The sequence below is a fragment of the Ictidomys tridecemlineatus genome, chromosome 11, assembly GCF_052094955.1.
Source record: "Ictidomys tridecemlineatus isolate mIctTri1 chromosome 11, mIctTri1.hap1, whole genome shotgun sequence".
NCBI classification, from domain to species: Eukaryota; Metazoa; Chordata; class Mammalia; order Rodentia; family Sciuridae; genus Ictidomys; species Ictidomys tridecemlineatus.
In genome coordinates this window covers 53,680,673-53,697,073 of record NC_135487.1, presented here as the reverse complement: position 1 = coordinate 53,697,073, position 16,401 = coordinate 53,680,673, and the positions used below count along the sequence as shown (strand labels likewise).

Below are 16,401 nucleotides of genomic sequence, written 5' to 3'. Positions count from 1 at the left end.
TGAATTCATAGCCAATGTAACTCCATATCGTGTACAGTCACAATAATGGGAAGTTATATCCCAAGTATGTACGATATGTTAAAATATATTCTACTCTCATGCATAACTAAAAAGAAGAAATTAAAAAATTTACACAAGTATGCATTCATTCAACAAATATTTCTTGAGTGCCTACTACAAGTTAGGCATAGTTCTCAGTTAAAGCGTGGCTTAGTGGTAAAGCACTTACCTAGTGTGCACAAGGCCCTGGGTTCATCCTCAGCACCTGCCAAAAATCAAAAATTAATGAGTAACATTAAATTGCCTGCCATTATGAATGTGATACTGCAATATTATTTCAGAGCGTGACTTAATTGCTATAGGATGAGGTAAGGGAAATCCCATGCCTGGGAATTGATGAGCTGTAGTAGAAAGGATGGTCAGGAAAGGACCTTGTGAGAAGATGATATTATGTAAACTTCAGCAATGAAGCAAACATAATGACAGGGAAAGAATCTCTCCAGCAGAGGAATCAGGAATATCTCTGTCTCTGAGGCAGGAAGCAGTGAAGTTCTAGGGGCAACCCTGATGTAGAATAATAGAGCTGGAAGGCAGCAAGCCAGGCAAAGTAGTAAAGATGAGGTCACTGCATAGGCAGTGGCCAGATTATGCAGGACCCTTAAGGAGTGTGGATTTTAAGTGAGATGGACAGTCACTGGGCTTATTGATGAAGACAGTAGCATGATCTAATGGTTTTAAGACATTATTATGACAACTATGTGAATAATAAAGCAAAGGAGTCTAAGCAGCAGATCTGAACGGCCAGACGAGACACCTAGGACTAGGGATGCAACATCAGGCAAGAAAGACACAGAGGGGCACCCAGAGAATGATAGAGGTGACCTCTGGAGCCAGGCTGTCTGGATTTGAACCCTGACTCCCTTTCCAGTATTGTGTGACCTTGTATAATTCATTTAATGCCTCTATGCTTCAGTTTCTTTATATATAGAAACAGGGATAATAATAATAATAATAATAAGTACTTCTAGGGTTTTGTGAAGATTAAGTGAGTCAAAACATGATAAAACCAGTCAGTTCTTCTTGAAAAAAGAAGACCATTATAAATGTTAGCTATAAACATTAAAAACTGGGATGAGGTTACAGGTTATCAGCTGCATTGGAATTGGCCATTTATAAGGGCTACAGTGAGTGTTAAACAAGGTGGCAGGAAGCTCAGAGGTGTTCCTACCTTCCCTGATGGTCAGCACAGTGGCTAGCCACATAGTAGATGAAAACGAAATACTTAATGTGTCCAAATGTGTGATCCTCCTTTTTCTTTTAAGTATTGATTTTTAACTCCACACAGTGCTATTACTGGCATACAAGAATCATTAATCTTTGGTTCTATTTGTTACAGTAGAAGTCAGCTTCACTTTTAACTAGTTTTTTTTTTTAAGAATTTCCTCTAAGTATCTTATAAAATTCATTTAAACCCATCTGTTTTTCTAAGGAAAAACTTATTCCTTGATAACAAATAGATACTGAAGAAGATACAGTAGTCCCTAGAGATTACAGAACAGTGAATCTGTACCAAATATTCAACCACCTTTGGCCTAAAAGCATCATTCCCTTCCCTAATTTATTAGCATGAGTCATTACAGCACAAGAGCATTTTATGGATTGTAGATGAGAATAAAAGTAACTAAAGAAAATGACCTTGTTTTAAAAAAAAAGAAATGTTGTGAATGACTCCTTGTAATGACTAAAATACCACCACAGGAGGGCCCAGTGTCTTTCCTTGAGTGCAATGAGTTCTTCGTGTTCTTCCAAAGAAAGACAAGCCTGGTGACTTCCAAGGACGAGCACATAAAAGAGATGAATCACTTTCCAGTTTTCATCAGTGAATCACCGTTGAGATCACCCTACTTAATTTGAGCTTTTCAAATGTATGAGTCACCACACGAGTCTTTGCATTCTAAATTAGAATGAGAACAGATTTTGTGATGTTCAGTCAAGTAGCGCTTGGGGTCTGTCTTCCTGAACCAAAGCAGTTTGCCTGGACTGCAAGAATGGGAAAAGCACATCAGATGTACTCCAGACAGCTAGCTAAGGACCAAAGACACTACCCCAACAGCCACCTGCTACCTGGCCTCCACAATCACTTCCTGAACTTAGAGGGTATTGAGAACTCCAAAGGTATAACAGTTCTGCTAATACCACACAATCCAAAAACTCCCAGGCATAGGAATCCTGCCAACAAAAGCCCAGGTATTTTCTTCTTTTATTAAAGATGTCAGCTCTTCTAATTCAAGTCATGCCGTCATGCTGGGAGAGTTCCATAGCCACATGGATGACCTACTCCCAGCCAGGACTCCTCTGGCATCCTTAGTGCTAATGACCTTCATCTAACATCTCCAATTTCCCCCAAACCCTGACTCCCATCCTAGATTGCTGTACTTCTGCCATCACTTGAAACTATTCCATTTCTTAAATATTAAATTCAAACACTCCACTGACTATATGTAATCCTCCTTCCAAATTTCTCATTCAGTTACTCCAACTCTATTATTTTTGCAATAAGAGTTGTTACAGCAATAGCAATAACAAATAAGTAATAGCAATTAACAACAATAACAACTGCCACTGACTGAGCTCTCCGTTTATGCCAGGGATTGTATTAAGCACTTAAATCACTTCACTGATGCCTTACCTCATTTAATTGCCAGGACTACTCTGTGAACTAGGTGGTAGGCCTTATGCTTCCATGCTAAGATCTTAAACTGATTACATACTACTTACCCTTACAATGTCACTGCATATATGAGATGAGTAATCATCATTCTAAAACTGAGGATAATGTGGCAGGGTGGCACAAGTGGTTTGTGAAGGAATTGTACCTGGAATCAATTCTAGCTAGATCCAGGAAAAGCAGTTTGATAAATGTAGATTTTTCAGTACTAAAGTAATTCTACTGGAGTTTAGGGGTGACATATTTGGAAATACAAGTATTGCAGTAAACTCCCTGTAACCTAGCAGTCCCTTATCCTGGATAGGTAAAGCACCACCACCATGAACCTAAGCAGTTGTTCAGTAAAATACTGGGAAAACCCAAGAAGCCACACTTACCTCATATCCCTTAGGTGAGATAGTTGGGCACCCTTTGCATGAAAATGTATTCTTTCTTAACTTTTATACTATGTATCTTAGCTCATTAGGTCTACTACAACAAAAATGCTGTAGATTGAGTAGCTTATGAAAGATAGAATTTATTCTTCACAGATCTGGAGGCAAGAAACCCAATACTTCCAGTGTCTTTTGAAGTTTATTTCCTGATTCATAAAGGGCACCTTCACTCTGGATCATGAAGTGGTGTAAAGGCAAACTCTTTCGGGGCTTTTTTTATAAGGATATGAATTTATTCACAAAGGTTCTGCCTTCATTACAAACCTCATCCCCAACTCTAAATACTACCTACCATTTTGGAGGATAGGATTTCAATGTGTGAATTTTAGGAGAATGTAAATATTTAAGACCATGGCAATGCCTGACTATATCTCTCTGTCATAGATTGACAAGCCTCCAGTCTGTTTGTCTGAAAAGTTACAATGAAAAATTATCTCAATTTTATACATAAACAGCCTTGATTTCATCATGCCAATTGCTCCCTTGTCAATAACTTAAACTCCCTTCCCCAATAGTAATGTTATTGTACCCACCTGTCTAGCCCAGATTTTTCTCTTGACTTACAGAACCACGTAAGCACCTTCCTACTTGCCAGTAGCTTTTGGCTTCTCAATATATACCTCAAACTTGTCAACAACTGAACTCTTTTTCTTTAATGTGCATATTTCAACCAACAATCAATTTGAGGCAATTTAATCTCCTTCCATCATGTTCCTTTAAATTCTTCCATCCTGTATCCCCTTCCTGATTTCCAAATCATTTCTATACTTTTTCCATTATAGCAATATCCTACTTTTAGGTACTGAAATCTGTATTGTTTTTCCATTGCTGAATAATTGATTGCCACAAACTTAGCAGCTTTAAGCAGCATATATGTATTGTCTTATAGTTTCCTGGATCAGAAGTCACACAATTTAGCTGGGTCCTTTGCTTAGGATCACAAAGACTGAAATCAAGGTATTAGCCAAGCTGGAGGTGCTGTATATTAGCTGGAAGTTTTCTTCAAGCTGTTGACCAAATTCAGTTATATCTTTTTAAATTATTATTATAATTATACATAATTATATAATTTGGTCAATATTGTTCCCCAGAATTTCCCCTTTCCCTTCCCTCCTCCCTTCCCCGGCCCCTTTCTTCTAATGTACCAGTTTCCCTGTGCTCTTCATGAGATTCCCCTGACACACCCCTTTCTCAAATCCAATTATTTCTGGTTGTAGTACTAAAGTACTACTAAAGTACTGTAGTACCATCCACTTACTGTTGGTGGGGGTCACTCCCAGCTCCCACCATCAGTCACATGTCTCAACTTGTGGAGCTCTCTATTTTCAAGACATCATTGGCATCTTGAATTCCTCTCATGCTTTGAACGTATGACTTCTGCTTCTCCAACTATCCAGAGAAAACTGTTCAAATAGCTAGGTCCTCTTGTATAACCCTCCTTTTCTTAAGGTCAGGCAACTCATAACCTTTGTGAAATCCCTTTGCCAAGTAACAACATAATCACAAGAATGAACCCAGAGGACAGAGATCATGGAGGGTCAGCTTAGAAATCTATTATAGCCTTAAACTGAAAATACTCTAGAAATATATTAGTAGTGCCAACCAGCAACTTTCATTCCTTTCTGTTTTCTTACTGTATACAGTTAAAAAAAAAAGACCAAAAAAAAAGACCAAGTTAAGATGAGGAATCAACATAGGTGCCCATCAACAGATGAAAAGAAAAAGAAATTGTGGTGTATATATGCACAATGGAATATTATTCAACCATAAAGAAGAATGAATTCCTCTCATTCTCAAAATAGATGGCACTGAAGGACATTGCATTAAGTGAAATAAGCCAGACACAGGACAACAAGATGTACTACGTGTTCTCTTTCATATGTGGAAGTTAAGATTAAAAACTAGCTCACACTTATAATCCCAGTGGTTTGGGAGGCTAAGACCAGGGATCACAAATTTGAGGCCAGCTTCAGCAATTTAGCAAGGTTCTATGAAACTCAGGAGACACTGTTTCAAAATAAAAAATAAAAAGGGCTGGGGATGTGGCTCAGTGGTTAAGCGCCCCCGGGTTCAATTTCTGGTACAAAAAAAAAAAAATACTGATAACTAGAAGGAACAGGAGAAGCAAATAAAGAGAAAAAGGGAGATTATATTTGATTAGTAAATACTGTATGAATGTGTTAAATAGCACATTAAACTCCTTTAATGTGTAGTATTTATGCATGTTAATAAAAAATAAATTTTTAAAAAATCAGAGGAAATTCATAATGATACTGTAATTAATATGCTCAGTTCACATCATCATGGCCTTGCAGAATCTTGGAGCTACCCATTTGCTTAGATGCAGTGATTACCACTGCATAAGATACTATAAAATACTAATTGCAAAACATAAATGGTTAATTTTTAGAAAACTGGTATCATACTGCAAGGCTCTTCTGCAAATACACACACATGTGAGTGAACACAAGCATACATTTTTCTCATAAAACAGATATATTGTTAATGACAAGATTTGAGAATAGATAATGTTAAGGTGTACCTGGCTTCTTACTTTATCTGCTTCTAGAGCAAAAGAAATCAGAATGCCAAGGTTCCATTGAGCCCTAACCAAATAGCTGCTTCCAAATGGAGCAGAAGAGCCAGATTGCATACACCACTGGATTTCCACTTTCCCACTCATTCATCACATATTTACTGAGCTCTTACTATATGCAGAGCACTTGGTTACAGAGATGCAGATGGCACCACCTGGAACCCAAGGGAGAGTTTGGGTTCCTCATGTTGCCCATTAGGCAAGTTTTATATTTTATTTAAGTGAATCAAAATAATACTTTAAATATTAACTGCCGAAGTCTGGCTTGGCACAAATCAGGAGCCACTTGTCAAAAAGAAACTAACTTTATTTTTAGAACTACAAACGCCAAACAAAACAGCTCCAGGGAAAAACCCTCAGAGCCCAACTGCCACCACCGGCTTCCACAAGCCTCTCTCTCCCACACCAGCCTCTCAACCTCCCACAATCCTCCTCCTCTTGAGGCCGATTGGCTGGGTTGCGTGGGCAGAGCCAAAGAAGTCACCCAATGAGCAGCTCCGTGGAGGAGCCAATCAGCTAGATGTTGCTGGGGCCGCTGTGAGCCAATCATCAGCTGGCAGTCTGAAGGGCAGGGAAACAGCCCAATGAACATCACCGCAGAGGAGCCAATCAGCTAGATGTTGCTGGGGCAGTCTGAAGCTTGCTGGCAGCTGGAAGTTTGCTGGGGCCCCTTTGGCTGTGGCTCTCAACATCTCCCCCTCTCTGTTTAAACAACAAGCATGTGGCTTAGGGACCGTGCCTGCCTTAGGTTGTCCAATACTACATATGGTCCTTACCTGTCTTCGGATGAGCTGACCTCAGGGCGTCAGCCTCCTGTCTTAGGTTGGTACCATTGTAATTGGATCTTACCCGTCATTGACTACCGGTCCAGTATACACACCTGTGGAGAGGTCTCAGCGGGGGGGGGGGGGGGGGGGGGAGGGGGGGGGAGGTTCTTTGCCTCACCTCTGTTGACCCCCAAATTTTAGCTGAATGATCATGACAAGCAGAAGGGAGGAAGATATACCAAGTCAATTGACGGCTCCTTTTGGGAAAATTGTACCACCGATGATATCATCAGCAAAAATACCCCAACACTACCACAAGTCGCTGCACCAACAGATAGTTCACAATGCATACAAGTGACACATAGTTCTGTAAGCAGTTCAGTGCAAGTTCTGTAAGCAGTTCAGTGATGGCTATTGCAGAAACTGTAGATTAGTTTTATCTTTGTTTTCACCGGCACAGGGATGAAGATAGGAATTCTGGCAATAATGACTAAAGAAAAAATTAGGTAACATTCCAGAAGACACTAAAAGAAAACAATTTTCTTAACAATTTATATTATCTTCATCGGCACTGGGATGAAGATAGAAATTCTGGCAATAATGGCTAAAGAAAAAATTAGGTAACATTCCAGAAGACACTAAAAGAAAACAATTTTCTTAACAATTTACATTATAGTGAAAAGAATTATTAAATATAATGAAAACGAAAGGTGAGAGTAAACAAACAGATCTGTTAACCTCCTTTTTTGTTTACATATTAAAACAATTCTTAACAGTTATTTACCCAATTTAAATTAAACCATTTAAATCACGTGAATAAAAAAAAAAATATTTGGATCCATCTTTTCATGAGCGCTCATCATATATGATATATGGAAATACGTACATTGGACATACGTACATTCAAACATATAACACAAAACACAAGTGTGCACACATAATATAATACATACAACACATAACATAATAGTAAAGGCCTTATAACTTTTTACAGGTAAAATCTCTATTGCAATGTTTAAAAACTCTATAGTCAAAAAAAAATAGAACTGATCAGCAAAACATTAACCTAGGTCTGTATGAGCTCAAAAAAATAAAATAGAACTTCATGATATGGGAAAGGGCAATAATAAAATAGATATTGAAAAAAGCATCCTGGTTCTGTCGCAGATGTAAGGATAGCCAAATTGGAGTTTTGGATATCAGCTATTATGGATTTGAGCTAAATCATCTTCTTTTTGGTCTGTAGAAATCGCTTTAGTTAATCTCTCTGGAATCCAAATCGGCTGCTGTTCTCCCTGTGGAAACACAAAAACAGGCCCCCGACTCCAGACAATCACTGGGTCAGAACCTTGGTTAATCTCTCTGGAATCCAAATCGGCTGCTGTTCTGGGTCAGAACCTTGGTTAATCTCTCTGGAATCCAAATCGGCTGCTGTTCTTCCTGTGGAAACACACAAACAGACCCCCGATTCCAGACAATTACTGGGTCAGGACCCTTCCATTGTCCTGTTAGAATATCTTTCCAAAGTACCTTGGGCTTATGTACATTTTTTGGACACATATGCCTTTCTGCAGCACTAAGTCCTGATGAATCCAAATTTAAAAAGTTTAGAGTAAAAAGGGTTATTTTAAGTTTATCTTTGGGGAATATATACCCCTTCCCAATTCCGTCTTTTTGCTTTAATAAGTACATTTTAATAGTTTGATGAGCTCTTTCAACTATGCCTTGTCCCTGTGGATTGTATGGGATTCCTGTTATATGAGTAATGCCAAATGATGAGCAAAATTGTTTAAAAGAAGTAGACGTATAACCAGGGGCATTATCTGTTTTTAACTGTTTTGGAATGCCCACAGTGGCAAAATTTTGTAAGCAATGAGCTATAACATCTTTAGTTTTTTCGCCGGCATGAAGGGAGCCCATCAAAAATCCAGAAGAAGTATCAACTGTAACATGCAAATATTTTAATTTTCCAAATTCTGGCAAGTGTGTGACGTCCATCTGCCAAATATGGTTAGGCATCAATCCTCTAGGATTGACTCCAAGATTAACTTGTGGTAAAAAGGTCACACAATTTTGACATTGTTTTATTATTTGTCTAGCTTGTTCCTTAGTTATTTTAAAACGCTTTTGTAAAGTATTAGCATTGACATGGAATCTTTCATGAAAATTTATAGCTTCTTCTAGTGTAGAGAAAATATGTATGTCACGTGTAGTTTTATCTGCTAAATCATTGCCCAAACTAAGGGCTCCAGGCAATCCTGTATGTGCCCTGATATGTCCTATAAAGAATGGATCTTTTCTGTCCCAGATTAAACTTTGTATAGTGGAAAACAAAGAGAAAACAGTAGAAGAAGGGGAAATCCTACCAGCATCTTCAAGGGATACTATAGCATTAACTATATACTGGCTATCAGAAAATAAATTAAATACAGAATCTTTAAACATCACAAAAGTTTGTAATACTGCATTAAGCTCTACCTTTTGAGCTGATTGTTTGGGTACTAAAAATGTAAAAGTTTGATCAGGTGTAACTATTGCTGCTGTACCATTATTTGACCCATCAGTGAATATATTTGGAGCATTCATGATAGGTGTTTTTCTTGTCATTTTTGGAAAAATTACAGGATGCAATGACCAAAAAGACAATAAAGGATTAGATGGTAAGTGGTTATCAAATGAAACATTAGATTTGCACATTATTATTGCCCAAGTATTTAACTCATTAGCTAATTCATCAATTTGATTCATAGTATATGGAGTAATAATTTTATGGGGAGAAATTCCAAACACTGCCTTTGCTGTTTTTATTCCTTTGAGTATTAATTGTCCTACAGCCTCAGGATATCTAGTAAGAATAGTGTTAGGAGAATAAGATAAATGTATCCATAATAATGGACCTTCTTGCCAAAATACTCCTGTAGGAATATTTTTTGTTGGTAGTACAATAAATAATAAAGGCAAACTTATATCAATTCTATCCAAATGCATATTTTCCATATATGTTTCAATGATTTTTAATGCCTTTCTTGCTTCAGGCGTTAACATTCGGGGTGAATTTGGATCTGATGGACCTTTTAGGATATCAAATAAAGGTCCCAATTCTCCTGTTGGAATACCTAGATAAGGCCTTATCCAATTTATGTCTCCTAATAACTTTTGAAAGTCATTAAGTGATTTGAGTTGATCTACTCGTATTTGAATTTTTGGTGGACGGACCATGGTTGAGGATAATAGAACTCCTAAATAATTAATTGGAAAATTTAATTGTACTTTATCTATTGCTATCTCTAGATTATAATTTTTTAATAAGTTTGTAAGTGTGGCATAACATTCTAGCAATGTGTTTTTAGCTTTGTGTGCCAATAACATATCATCCATATAGTGAAATATTTGTAGTTCAGGATTTTGATTTCTAAGTGGCTGATTGGCTGGGTTGCGTGGGCAGAGCCAAAGAAGTCACCCAATGAGCAGCTCCGTGGAGGAGCCAATCAGCTAGATGTTGCTGGGGCCGCTGTGAGCCAATCATCAGCTGGCAGTCTGAAGGGCAGGGAAACAGCCCAATGAACATCACCGCAGAGGAGCCAATCAGCTAGATGTTGCTGGGGCAGTCTGAAGCTTGCTGGCAGCTGGAAGTTTGCTGGGGCCCCTTTGGCTGTGGCTCTCAACAATTAACTGTCAGTCTTTAGAGAACATTTAAGAAGTCCTAAAATATTTTCATAATTAAACAAAAATAAGTCCACATTCCAACTTTTATTCCTTACTACCTAAAAATATTTATGTTTTAGAAACAAAATGTGGTATGTTGAATATGACCCTTGGCCATTTTGACAAATAAGAATTAGACAAACACTGAAATAACATACTTCTCTGGTCACATCTCTTTGTCCACATCATCTCTTCTTTAAAAATGCACAGTAGCTACCCCCCAAATGCCATTTATTTTGAAAAGATCTTGGCTTCCCCTTAGTTTAGCTAACCCTCAGCAAAACCAGCAGACCTTGGAAAAACTAGAATGCAGGGCTTTTCTGAGGCTATTTCCACTTTATCATATTTTATAGGGGAAAGATAGTCATTTTTAAGGCCCACCCCAGGAGGAGGCTGCCCCACTACAGCCTGGCATATCTATGTAGCTTCAAACTTCTTGGCTTAATGAATTCCTTACTTTACATTCATTTGCTCTTCTAAGCCCACTTATAATTCTTCACCCTGCACAGTGAGTCTTCTCATCAGAATTGCAACAAGTAGGGAAGGACTCCAAAGGGAACCCCAAGAAAGTGAGCAGGTTCTTGAGGGAATGTGAGGAGGAAGGGCCCAGTGTGATAGTTATTCAGAGCTCCCCTGTTCTATTTCCCTGCCCCTTTAACCTGTCTTGCCTCTTAGCTATACTCCATTATCTTCTTCCCTTCCCCACCACCCTAGTTCCCAGAGACTGCCCAAACATCTCCAGTGTCTTACCCTTCCACCTCCACTAGCCCTATAGGTGTTAAAGCAGTCTTACTGTGTTTACCAGGGCTTCCCTTGGTCAACTGTCATCACCTTCTATTAACTTATCCTTCTCCTCTTCACTCATTCAAAACACATTTACCAAGTGCATCCCAGAAGTCAGATCCACGGCTAAGGAGGTGTTGGGGATAAGGAGAGAACAAGATCCAGTCTCTACTTTCAAGGGGATGGAGGAAATATTCAAGTGCATAAGGGTCAGAAACATTACATTACATTACATCATGAAACAGCACAGAAGATTCAGCCTGCCTGGGTGCACTGAGGACAAGCCTTACCCACCCATCCCCCAATTCCTTTGTGCTAAAACAAAGAAATAAAACAAGAAATACTTCCAGACTAACCCTGTCAGGTATAGGACATCAAGATTTCACTAGGCTATCTAAGAAGTAGGCTGAATTTAGGGCAAGACTACCTTTCAAGGAAGGCTCACACGTGGAGCAAGTATATTTCTAGAAGGAGGTTTGTGTGCCAGGAGAAAGGGGATCAATGTTGTGCAAGAGATGCATTGCAGGGGGACGTATGTATACTCTCTCTCTCTTTATCTCTGTAAATTTTTGTTCAGAGAGAAGGAAGTATAAAATGAACTTAATATCACAAATATAGGAGGCAGGGATGGATATGTAGCTGGGGATGTGGAGCACTTGCCCAGCATGCCCTAGGCCCCAGGTTCAATCCATAGCACTGGCAAAGAAAAGAACAAACAAACAAATATAGGAGGAAGGATATACACCAATGCACTTAAAAAACAGAAGTGCTTATGTTGAGTCAGACTAATATAATGTTGACTCTTTGTAAGCCAACAAGTAGAACCATAGAGACAGAATTGGAGAGACCTACAGGCCATCTCCTTCCCCAAATTTCTTATAAAACATTTGGAAAAACTTGCACTGTTATAAAGACTGCTCTCTGTAATAGTATTACCGAAACCCTTTCTATGGAAAGATCTCCTACTTACAACCTAAACAATGGTTACACTTTCAAAGACAACTTTCAAAGCTGCATGTTTTAACCTATAGAATAAATGTTTAAAAGGGAGAAATGGGACTCAAAACAGCATAAATTCCCCAAAGGGTATTACTGAAAACCAGGCCAACTGGAGGATGCAGAGATGAGGTGGAAAGAACTTTAAAGTTTCCTTCTGATGCTGGCTTCTCTTCATTCTTCTTTTGGTCATTTCTTTGCTCATTATTAAAATATTTATTTAAAAATTTCTCAATGCCAGCCTCTGTGCAAAGTGCTAGAGTGGTGGAAAGGAATCAACAATTCAGCTCAACCCCTTAAGACATCTTTCATCTAAGGGAAGGGCACAGAGGAAAGGATCATATTACAGTGAGAGGAATACACAACAGAGATGAGTGCCAAACACCATGTGAATACAAAGAAGCAGTGCCTCACTACAGCTGAGTGGGTCAAGGATATCTGCTCATAGGAGGGGACATCTGAGCTGAATCCTGAAGGTGGTAAAGGATTTTTTAAGTGGAGCAGAGAAGATGGAAGGGAAAGTATGTACTGAATTCTGGAGATAGAACATCTTATATGGTGATGGGAAACAGAATAACTCAGAATAGTTCCTCTTTCCCTCCATGCTCACATTACAAATGACAATGCCAATTATTTTAACCTTCTTATAACTCAGTTCAGACTAGCAGTAGCTCACAGGACCCTTGGAGGACCTGCCAACCACTGCAGATCATTGAGTGTGTGCAATTGCCCCATCATGAGGACTTCGGGGTTCTCGAGGTTGGACCTGTGGGCCACTTTGAGGTGATCATCCAAGACTGGTAAGGACCTTCTACTTCGGGTCTGTCCTTCTGGAAGCAAAGAGGGATGGAACTTCAGACACCCTAGAGTTGTCAAGTTGCTGGGTCCCCCTCCCAAAAGTTCAGGCCCCTTGTTTTAAGGTCAATGAAAAATAACCTGAAACTTGAGCTTCCCTTGGGCCTTGGGAAAGAAAAGCCTTTAAGGAACAGCAAGCCTGTCCTCAGGAGAAAGCAAATCTGCATAACACCTGCAGAAGTCAACAAAGAGTAATTTCATGTTTTATCCAAACAAATGGTGCCAGAAATTCCCCAACTGTAAAGTGAGAAACAGAGAGGAAAGCAAATTAAGTTCTTAGAAAGCAGGGCAGAATATTCACTTACAGCATTATAATTAATTAATTAATTAAAATTAAATAGCTTTTTAAAAACCCTGTATTAACATAATGTAGCTCTCTAGCCAGCTCCTGGGCTAGGAGCTTTTATTTGCATTATCATGAACTATAGAAATGGCTATTTAACTTTTTTCTTGCCTAAAAAAAAGGACATTTTTATCTCATCCATTCAATCCTCACCTAATTTCTTGGGGTACTTTTATGTCTCCCTTGATACTGAGAAGAAAGGGAGAAAGAACTTAGTAACATTTTAAATGGTTCTCTCTCTCTCTCTCTCTCTCTCTCTCTCTCTCTCTCTCTCTCTCTCTCTCTCTGAAACACACATACACACACACACACACACACACACACACACATACACACACACACCCCCACCCACACACATATTTTTCCTTTGGGGCCTGTGTGGTCCCTGCTCCCTCTCCAACCCTGGCTCTGAGGTGGGAGATGGCACCAGCAGCTGTACACTTGTTTCTGCCCAACAGGAAGCTCAAGGGCCCCAGAGACCCAGTGCTCAGGCTTCTCAGGCTTTAGCTTTCCTTCCAGACCTGGTCCTATCCTGCTCACTAGCTACCCACTCCCTCTTCTCTATAGTTTCTCTCCTACATCCCTGGCCAGCTCCAGCAGCAGGACAATCTGATGTCCCTGGTTTTCCAATAGGGTCTACAAACATCGGAGACTATGGCTAGTCCCTCCATTTATAAAATGAAGATAAAGGAGAAAATGTATCGAATAGACACTTTGCACATCATGCTCTCTATTACATTTGAGACTATTATTTTTTAAATAATATTACAAACTGTTATTTATTCCACATTTATCAAAAATCAGATTTGTGGTATTTGGGAGCAGAAGGGGGCCTTAGGTGCTATGGTGGTGTGGTTGAATTGACTGCTGTTGGAGTTGTGTATGTTCTCAGAATCCCCTCACAGCCACTGCCACCTCCCCTCATCCTCCCCAGGGGGGTGAATACTTTTTCTCCTAAAGGAAGATTATTATTATTTCAAGTGGAATATGTCATTAAAGCTATCAAGCTTGGTTCTGCATCCCATTGGGATCCAGACATCAGAAGGTATATGCCTAGTGTGAAGAAAAGAATTACCTCTCCACTCATGGAACCTATCAGCATTGAGAAAACTGTAGATATTGATGCCCATATAGGTTGTGCTATGAGTGGGCTAATTGCTTACTGACTTTAATCAATAAGGCCAGAGTGGAGACAGAGAACCATTGGTTTACCTACAATGAGACAATGATGGTGGAAAGTGTGACCCAGTTTGTGTCTAATCTGGCCCCCTACAGTTTGGAAAAGAAGATGCAGACCCAGGTGCCATGTCTCATCTCTTTAGAGTAGCACTGTTATTTGGAGGAGCTGGTGAAGAAGGATTCCAGCTGTTTCATACGGACTCAGCTGGGACTTTTGTATAATGTGGTGCTCAAGCAATTAGTTCTGCTTCAGAGGGTGCCCAGAGATCCTTGCAAGAAGTTTACCACAATTCTATGACAGGGAAAGAAGCCATCATAATCCTCAAACAAGTAATGAAGGAGAAGCTGAATGCTATCACTATAGAGTTAGCCATAATGCAGCCCTGGCCAGAATTTGTACATGTTCTCCTATTCCTCAGAAAATCACCATTGTCTGTGCATTTTTTATGATGTCTGTATATAAAGTAAGTCTGAAATAAAAAAAATACTTAAAATATGAAAAAAACGTTAGCTTTGTGCCCCATAGTGAATATAAGCTCCAGGGCAATCTACACACCTGCAAAAGGCACTTTGGAAGGGTCCATGGCACTTTGCCAACTGCAGGTGCCACATTCTACCTCACTAGAGATTATGAAAGACCACAGAAAATACAAACAGGGAGGTGTTTTTTGTTCTTGTTTTGCTTTGTTTCATCTTTCTTTCTCTCAAGTTTTTAATTAATATTCAAGTATTTATAAGATAAAGCCATCTCTTTTATAAGGCTCTTTGGACTGAAATCAAGATCTCCCAGAGAGGGACATAAATATCTCAACATCCAGAGAGTTCCTATGGAGGTGCCAACCAGGATAATACAAATTCTTTGAAAACAACAGAACTGCTTAGTTCTTTCTTTCCTCTATATTTTCTCCGTGTAGATAACACCAAGGAGAGAGACATATTCTGCTAGTGATTGGCTGTCAAAATTAGACCTAAAGCCTGCTTACATAGCTGGAGAATAGCCACTGAGTATTCCTTCACTGATACACAAGACCATTTTCTCATCTGGCTGTGCATTTTAATCATTGCCTTAGTACCTCGTATGGTGCTAGACATTGAGTATGTGAAGTGCTTGAAGATGTTAAGGCATTATAAAATCAGATACAGATGAAAAATTATAGTAAAATAATTTTTATGTTTTATATGTTTCCTGTTATCAGTCAGCTCCTGATGAATATCAGCAACTATTGAGTCTTATTGGCAAATAATAATAAATGTTTATTTCTCATGGTGTGAAGATTGGCTATGAAATGGGTTGATCTGGATTGGGATTAGCTTGGTGACTTTCACCACGACTGTTCAACCCCATTATCCAGAGCAAATCACATAGCTAAGCCCAAGATTGAGTATAATACATTCTTCTCACTGAGCCCAAAGCAAGTCACAGAAGGCCAAGCCCCAGATCAGTGGGCTTAAGGGATCCATAAGATTTGAGGGAAGGGAAGAAGTGTATTTGAACAATAATACTGTGTGCAGCACTTCTTTTTATCTGTTACTGCACCTTTACTGATTTAGCCCCAGTAAATCACAGCATTTATTTTTTGACCAAGTATTGGATAAATCTTTCAACTCAATAAAACAATAATTAAATGAAAGATGACTGTCTATGTAAATTTATTCCCTGTGAGGAAGAACCCTCTTTCTTTGAGCAAACAATTCCAAATGAAGAAAAAAATATTTCAATTATGTCATTGTTTAGTTATGAAGTCATGTTTTGAAGGCTTGGTCCCTAATACATCAGTGATCAGAGGTGGAGGTTTTAGGAGTGTTTGGATTATAAGGGCTCTGACCCCATCAATTGATTAATTCATTAAGGAGTCATATTTGATAGTATTTGGGGGAGGTGACCAAAACTGTAGACAGCAGGTCTAGTTGCAGGAAGTCTGTAACTGGGGCCTTGTATTTGTCTCCAGCCCTTTCCTAGAGCTTACTCTTTCTCCCCGCTCACTTTCTCTCTCCCCCTCTCAGCTTCCTGGCAG

The 16,401-nt window shown here is 39.1% G+C and overlaps 1 pseudogene; it reads left to right on the top strand.

The window, feature by feature from the left end:
* The first annotated feature begins 14,292 nt into the window (after positions 1-14,292).
* LOC101959544 (proteasome subunit alpha type-5 pseudogene) lies at positions 14,293-14,836 on the top strand (annotated as a pseudogene).
* The last annotated feature ends 1,565 nt before the right edge of the window (positions 14,837-16,401 follow it).